Genomic DNA, 6392 nt, shown 5'->3' with positions numbered 1-6392 from the left:
GAAAGATGAATGGGTGATTGACATCGGTTGTTCACATCATATGAACGGTGATAAAAGAAAATTTGTGAGTATGGAAAGATATGATGGTGGAATAGTAAGATTTGGAGATGACAAAGCCTATGTGATCTATGGGAGAGGTTCTATATCCTTTGATCGTAAGCATAACACTGATGATGTTGTGTACGTTGAAGGTTTGAAGCATAATCTTTTGAGTGTTGGAAAGATGGTTGATAAAGTTATGATCTACAATTAAAGAATGGAAAATACAAGATCCTAAATGCATTTGGTAGAGAGATTGCATTTGGAACTAAGATTGTAGGTAACATTTTCCACTTGAATGCTGGTGAGAAATGTTGTTTGATTTCTTAGATAGATGAAAGTTGGTTGTAAAATAGGAGAATGTGTCATGTTAATTTTGATTCAATAATTAAGATTAGTTCTATTCAATCTGTTAGAGATCTACGTAACATTGTTAAACCTGCTAATTTGGTATGTAAAGACTATCAGTTGGATAAGCAAATAAGAATCTCTTTCAAGAGAAAACATTATACATCTGATGGATTGCTAGATCTTGTGCATACTAACCTATGTGGACCTAAAAATGTTAGAAGTGTGTAGGGTGACAAATACTTTATGCTACAAGTTGATAATTATTCCAGGATGATGTGGGTTTTCTTTTTGAAGGGGAAATTAGAAGTATTGGACAAGTTCAAGATATTCAAAGCAAAGGTGGAGACTGAGTCTGGATTGAAGGTGAAATGTCTGAGATCTGACTGAGGTGGAGAATTATGTTTCGATGAATTCAATTCATTATGTGAGAAGCATGGAATCAGAAGACAATTATCTGCTCTTAGAACCCCTCAACAGAATGGATTTGTTGAAATGAAGAACATAATTGTCTTGGATGCTGCAAGGACTATGTTGATTGAAAGGAATGTTCCAAATATCTATTGGAAAGAATATATTAGCACTTTTGTTTACACATTCAATATAGTTCATATTAAAGGTGATACCGGTAAGACCCCTTATGAGCTATGGTTTGGTCATGTTCCTACTGTGAGATACTTTAGAGTATTTGGTAGCAAATGTTATATCAAGAGAGATGAGTATATAGGAAAGTTTGATACTAGAATTGATGAAGGAATTTTCTTGGGATATTCTCCAAAGAGAAAAGCCTACTGGTGCTACAATAAAAGACTGAGAAAGATAGTATAAAGTGTAAATGTGAAGGTGGATGAGAACCTTGGGAAAGGGATCAGAGCATGTGGATATGATGATAGACAACACATTGTTTTAGCCCATGTTTAGATTGAAGAATTGAAGCAAATTGATCCGGTAGAGATAGTTAAATTGGATGTTGTTGCTGGCAGTGAAGAGGTGCAGTAACCTAAAAAGTCAAAACAATCAGAAGACTTTGAGGTATGTAAGATTGAATCATTCTAAAAATCATATTATTGGTGATAAGAATAAAGGTGTGATTACTAGAAGAAGATTAGTTGTTGAAGAAGTATGTTTGATTTCTAAAGTTGAACCTAAAGATGTTGTTGAAGCTTGCAAAGATGAAAATTGATGAGAGCTATGGAAGAAAAATTAGATCAAATTGAAAAGAATAAAACATAGGAGCTTGTGCCTAGACCTAAGGATAAGAATGTTATTGGTACTAAATGGGTATTCGGGAATAAATTGAATGAATTCGGTGAAGTTGTTAGAAATAAAGCTAGACTGGTTTGCAAAGGATATTCACAGAAAGAAGGAATTGATTATGAGAAGAATTTTACTTCAGTTGCCAGACTTGAAGTTGTTAGATTGTTGCTTGCATATGCTCCCTATAAAGATTTCAAGGTATATCAGATGGATGTCAAATTTGCCTTTTTGAATGGTGATCTTAAGGAAGAAGTCTACATTGAGCAACTTGATGGATTTTCATTATCAGTTGATAGAGACATGGTATGTAAACTGAAGAAAGCTCTTTATGGATTGAAAGCCCCTAGAACCTGGTATGCTAGATTAGATAAATACTTATTAAAATTGGGATTTAAAGGTGTTGCTAACAATAATTTGTACTTTAAGATTGATAATGATAACATCTTGATTATTGAATTCTTTTTTGATGATATTATCTTTGGAGGAGATGATGACTTGAGCATGAAGTTGTCGGTGATATGCAGATGTCTATGATTGGTGATGTTAGTCTCAATTTTTTATTTCCCTTCTATCCCTCCTATAAGAAATAAAATAACTCTATTTGCATATAAAGAGATCAGGGAATAGAACTCAAGAGTAACATATAACAAGGTTTTGAGACCTTCTACACTTTGAACTTATCCAAAGTTCAGGTGGGTATACCTTCTGTTAATATTTTCACACTTTAAGATTGAGATCCACCGTAAATCGGTGCTAAAAACCCTGTGGATTTCATCACCTCAATGAAACTAAAACACTAAAGGAAAAACTTGTATTCATTTTCAGTATTCATCTTCAAGAAAAGATAGAAAGAAATCCTACAATCGGATACCAGTGCTTTATCCGGGCCACAGAGTCACCTAAATCAAGCAAGAGTTTTTAAAACTGAACATTCTTATACATTTCACCACTTCCACTTTCATGAACCCCATACATGCCTAACATATACATAGGTCCTCTCCCATTTAACTAAAAAAATTCATCATATTCATAGCAACAAACAATAAATTTGTTGATAGAAATTTTCCATGCACATTTAATCCTTCTCCTGAAGAGAAAAGCCAGAAATAATGTCTATAAGATTGCCTTACAATCCATGCTCATTCGAACAACCCTAGATTATCCAAATGAAACTAGCAAACTAAAGAATGCACACCAAAAGATAAAGAAATTTTAGGCCTGGAACTTTGATTTGTATATTCATATTCATTCTTGAAAATATTACATAACTCAGAGTAATCTTCTTAAAACTAGAAAAAAGCCCTAAATATATTTTGCCAGAGCTTCTTTACAAAATTCTTGTGATCCCCTTTTTTACTAGTCCTAGTATGCATTTATAATATCATGGATACTTACAAGCTTCGGACAATTTCCAAGAAAAGTTTGTTATAGACCCTAATATTCTCCAAGAAACAGTTACAAGTCCTTTTCAGTATCATCGGCCTCTTCAGTTTGTTGTTCAACTGCAACATCTTCTAACTATTCTGGAATATCTTCTCTTTGTCTAGCATACTTTTCCTTCCACTCTTGGAACACATCATCACTCAACCAAGAGAAGCTAACAATCCTTTTCTTCATCCCTTCTAGCCTTTTCCAAGTGACCCTTAACTGCCCAATTTCTATTTCTATGAAACCATAGTGTGACTTTACCTTTTCAATCTCCTTGATTGTCTTGACAAATAAGGACGTGTCATCAGTGTTGATGATTTCATTAACCCTTTGGGACAATTTGTGGTCTAGTGTCATCAGTGTTGATGATTTCATTAACCCTTTGGGACAATTTGTGGTCTAGCTCTTCCAACCATGCCTTCTCCTCTTTTAGCTTGGTCGGACCAGCAAAACCCCCTCGAAACAACTCATATTTGTGATCAAAATATTCTTTCCTATACAATTGGGCTTTTCTTTTCACACCTGCCCTTTCTTCTGAGAGTATATTTATTTCTTTTATGAATTCACAGGTGGATTTGAGATTCTCATTTATCTCTGCATCTGCATGGGATGAACACATAAGCTCTAACTCTTTTCCCCTAGGCACCCACTTATTTAAAATTGGTTGCAAAGTGGTCTCATCTTCTCTTAATTCAGTTAAAATATTAAGAATCCTCTTCATAGAAATATGAACGATAGAGGCCCTAACTGAATTAACAAACTTCAAAATTGTGGCTTTTACCTTTTCCTCATATTTGCTTGCAAACTAGGCTTGAGCTTGTTTCAACTTTTCCAACTCATGTTGAATAGTTTCAATTGGTTGGAAACCAGAAGGCATAGAAGAAGGGGGATATTCTATGATAGGACTTGTAGGTGGAGGTCTTGCTAGAGAAGAAGCTATCATAAGAGTAGAGGATTCACCTTGATGGTACTGACCTGCCAACTGACTCTAAAGCCTAGAAATAATGCTATCTCAGTTGGCTATTCCTTCTTTGGCTTCATTATAAGCCTTCAAGATTGTTTCCAATTTCAATTGGAGATTAACCTTTTCTTTTGCCTCCTTTTCTGCCACTACTACACTAAACTTTGTAGTTTCTAAGACTGTGCTTGTAGCTTCCACCATCCCTGTATCTTGAACTCTTTTTACAAGCATACCTCCTAGGAAACTAGAATCCAAGGCATCTTTTCTTGTTCTATTTTCATCCTTCTTTAATGACCACATGACTAAAGAAGCATTATCTTTGCTAAAGGTCACTCCTTCCATGGGTTTAGTTTCCTTCCTGACTACTTCAAGTACTAGAGCATCAGCTATATCCCACTCAGGGAGGATCAAAACACTAGCCTTTGATACCATCTCTCTTCCCTTTTCAGGAGTAATGGCCTTGAATTCTTCAATCATTTATTGTTTTACCTCTTCCTCCACCAGAGTTGCATCTTTGTGAGGCTGCTCACTCTTCCTTTTTTCACATTTGGCCTTAAATTGTTCCATGTTTTGTTTCCATACAAATTGCATGAAGGCCCCTGTTGTAACAAAGTTACTATCATCCAGGAACTCCTCACTAGCTTGCTTGACAGTTAAGTCTAACTCTTTACCTTTGAGCTCACCTTCAGTCAAGTTCATCTCAGCACTAGGTGGCACTTTTGGCATCCCTTCTTGGGTTTCCTCATATGTGTAGGCAATCTCCCCAAGACTCCCTAACTGTAACAATTGTTCATCCACTACCTACTCATCTCCTATGTGGATGGGGGATTGAGATGGAGAATACAAAGGCTCATTGGTTTGCACTTCCTTCTCCACTCTTTGCCTTTTAGGGGAGTCTTGGATGTCAATGACATCTTCAATTGCTCTTTTCCCTCTTGAAGTAGAAGGCTTACCAATCACTGGCATCATCACACTGTATTTTGACTTCTTGTGCATTACATATTCACCTGGTGGAATAGCCTTGGCAAAGGAAGGCTTAGCAAGAACCAATCTAACCTTGTCAGGATCATCTCTCATTATAGCCTCCCTCTTTTCTTTCAAAGTTTGCATGAGGTCTTCAAAATAAAGAATTAAGAATTTTATTTTTTCCTCAAAGGGATTGAAACTAGAAAGAGGGTCATAACTGCTATCAAATTGATGAATGAAATTAAGAGCCCTTTTGTATGCAACCCACTTCTCTTTCCTCAATTCTTACTCATCCAAATTGAATTCATTCATAATTAAATCTTCAAGGAATTGAAATTGGTGAGGCCTACCTCTACAAATTGCTCTTTTTCTAAAAATATCATTGAAAAAGTCTTCAGGGTTTGCAAATCTTGAAACTGCAGTTGACAATCTATATGGTTTAAAGAATTCTTCAAGATACTTCCAGCCACCTTTGGTGATCACAAAATGATGGGCCATGGTAATAGTTGGGAAAATAGTCCCTTTACCTCTATTTGTCAGCTTTGCCTCTTGCACACCTCCAATCTGCCTTAAGACTTCTGCAATTCCTATCTTTAGTGGGACTTGATAAGGCAATAAATATGGAGTGCCCCTGAAACCATATACTTTGAAAATTGTAGAAACAAGGTACAAATAGATATCTCCTCAATTATGAACAATTTTAATACCCTCAGCAAACTCCTTGGGCCTGAGGAATTCTAAAAGAGCCTTAGGGATCCTAGGGTTTTCTATGCACAAAATAACCCTAATATTAGATGCAAAGCATCTATCAAACTTTAAATAACTAGCATCCTCTCTGTCCCAGGACAAAATAGTACTCCAAAGTTGAACATGCATCTCTTCCTTATCTTTCACCTTGACCAAATCCATTCCTTTTGCAAAATAATCAGCACCCTTGAACAAAAACATGTGCATTAGAAGACAATACCATCCAAATAGTCTGTCCACCTTACCATTTTTTATCCCTACCAGCCCTATATGAATTACATCAGTGAGGTAAGGCACATAGTCAAATGTTATTGCCAGAGAGGGGTTTAGAATTTGTGCAATCATCAACATATAATGGGTTGGCATGTTTTTCTCAGCATCTTCTCCAAAAATTTGACAAAGTGCCCAATACATGCACTTAGCTCTTAAAGTAAACAAATTCAAGGAGAAAGGTTCCATGGTGTTGGGGCCTACAACAGTCAGCCCTCCTATCTTAACAAAAAACTCTTTCAGTGGGCCACTCCTAAGGTGATCCCTTTGTGCATTATAAACCTAGGCCAGTGATTCAAAATCAATAGGCTCTAACAAATTTGAAGCCTCACTGAGCTTAAACACACTTCTGAATTCATCATCATTAGTTTCAATC

Source organism: Cryptomeria japonica, chromosome 7, assembly GCF_030272615.1.
Source record: "Cryptomeria japonica chromosome 7, Sugi_1.0, whole genome shotgun sequence".
NCBI classification, from domain to species: Eukaryota; Viridiplantae; Streptophyta; class Pinopsida; order Cupressales; family Cupressaceae; genus Cryptomeria; species Cryptomeria japonica.
Note: the sequence above shows the minus strand (reverse complement) of the source record.